Here is a 2,500-nt window from a genome sequence, read left to right on the forward strand (position 1 = left end):
TGGGCTCCGCAGCCCGGGATGACCCCCTGAAATTTTCCTCCATGACCCTCCAGGGGCCCCCGTGGCCCTCGCCCAACCCGCCCGAGGCACCTCTTGGCTGGGCTCCGCAGCCCAGGATGAGCCCCTCCTATGGACCTCCATGTCCCCGAAGGGCTGCCCTAGTGCCTGGGTTAACCCGCCCAAAGCATCCCCTGGCTGCATTCACGTGTCAGCATTCCCCCTCTGCTGGAGCTCACGCTTTTCAAAACCTGGGTTTCTGTTATTGTGCGAAGGGTAGTCGGCCGAACCGGGTAAAACCGGTTCGCACCGAGGAAGAGTGGAGTTTCGCTCCACCTATTGCAGTTCGCAGCCCTTGACTCTTCCCCGGTTAGTTTTTTTTTTTTTTTTTTTTTTTTTTTTTCCTCCCTCTTTCTCGTGGTCCTGGTACTCCGTGGATGAAGTTCCACACGCCCCAGCTTTAGGCTTAGGGCGGGCCGGCTAAAGCGCTCAAATCCCGGGCACCGCAGCCCGGCTATGGGGCCTAAGACTGTGACCTCGGCAAAAGCTCCAGGGGCCCCTTGCTCATGCTCCTGGGCTGATTAAGAGCTCCAGTGTCTGGGTCAATTCTCCCCTGCCCAGGCTCATGCTCCGCAGCCTGGGTAAAAACATCCAGGGCCTGGGTTAATTCTCCCCAGCCCAGCCTTATGCTCCCTATCCTGGTTAAAACATCCAGGGCCTGGGTCAATTCTCCACAGCCCAGGCTCACGCTCCACAGCCTGAATAAAAGCTCCAGGGCCTGGGTCAATACTCCCCTGCCCAGGCTCACGCTCCACAGCCTGGGTGAAAGCTCCAGGGCCCTGACCCACACTCCCCTGCCCAGGCTCATGCTCCCCACCCTGGGTAAAAAAATATCCAGGGCCTGGGTCAAAGCTCCAGGGCCTGGGTCATTTCTCCCCAGCCCAGGCTCACGCTCCACAGCCTGAATGAAAGCTCCAGGGCCTGGGTTAATTCTCCCCTGCCCAGGCTCACGCTCCACAGCCTGGGTGAAAGCTCCAGGGCCCTGACCCACACTCCCCTGCCCAGGCTCATGCTGCCTAGCCTGGGTAAAAACATCCAGGGCCTGGGTTAATTCTCCCCTGCCCAGGCTCATGCTCCACAGCCTGGGTAAAAACATCCAGGGCCTGGGTTAATTCTCCCCTGCCCAGGCTCATGCTCCACAGCCTGGGTAAAAACATCCAGGGTCTGGGTTAATTCTCCCCTGCCCAGGCTCATGCTCCACAGCCTGGGTAAAAACATCCAGGGTTAGGGTTAGGGTTAATTCTCCCCTGCCCAGCCTTATGCTCCCTAGCCTGGGTAAAAACATCCAGGGCCTGGGTTAATTCTCCCCTGCCCAGGCTCATGCTCCACAGCCTGGGTAAAAACATCCAGGGCCTGGTTTAACACTCCCCTGCCCAGCCTTATGCTCCCTAGCCTGGGTAAAAACATCCAGGGTTAGGGTTAGGGTTAACTGCCCTGCCCAGGCTCATGCTCCCTAGCCTGGGTAAAAACGTCCAGGGTTAGGGTTAGGGTTAATTCTCCCCTGCCTAGGCTCACGCTCCACAGCCTGGGTAAAAACATCCAGGGCCTGGGTTAATTCTCCCCTGCCCAGGCTCATGCTCCACAGCCTGGGTAAAAACATCCAGGGCCTGGGTTAACACTCCCCTGCCCAGCCTTATGCTCCCTAGCCTGGGTAAAAACATCCAGGGCCTGGGTTAATTCTCCCCTGCCCAGGCTCATGCTCCACAGCCTGGGTAAAAACATCCAGGGTTAGGGTTAGGGTTAATTCTCCCCTGCCCAGGCTCATGCTCCACAGCCTGGGTAAAAACATCCAGGGCCTGGGTTAATTCTCCCCTGCCCAGGCTCATGCTCCACAGCCTGGGTAAAAACATCCAGGGCCTGGGTTAATTCTCCCCTGCCCAGGCTCACGCTCCACAGCCTGGGTGAAAGCTCCAGGGCCCTGACCCACACTCCCCTGCCCAGGCTCATGCTCCCCAACTTGGGTAAAAAAATATCCAGGGCCTGGGTCAAAGCTCCAGGGCCTGGGTCATTTCTCCCCAGCCCAGGCTCACGCTCCACAGCCTGAATGAAAGCTCCAGGGCCTGGTTTAATTCTCCCCTGCCCAGGCTCACGCTCCACAGCCTGGGTGAAAGCTCCAGGGCCCTGACCCACACTCCCCTGCCCAGGCTCATGCTGCCTAGCCTGGGTAAAAACATCCAGGGCCTGGGTTAATTCTCCCCTGCCCAGGCTCATGCTCCACAGCCTGGGTAAAAGCTCCAGGGCTAGGGTGAACTGCCCTGCCCAGGCTCATGCTCCCTAGCCTGGGTAAAAACATCCAGGGTTAGGGTTAGGGTTAACTGCCCTGCCCAGGCTCATGCTCCACAGCCTGGGTAAAAACATCCAGGGCCTGGGTTAATTCTCCCCTGCCCAGGCTCATGCTCCACAGACTGGGTAAAAAATCCAGGGCCTGGGTCAATTCTCCCCT

The sequence above is a fragment of the Channa argus genome, unplaced genomic scaffold (assembly GCF_033026475.1).
Source record: "Channa argus isolate prfri unplaced genomic scaffold, Channa argus male v1.0 Contig036, whole genome shotgun sequence".
In the NCBI taxonomy this organism is placed as follows: domain Eukaryota; kingdom Metazoa; phylum Chordata; class Actinopteri; order Anabantiformes; family Channidae; genus Channa; species Channa argus.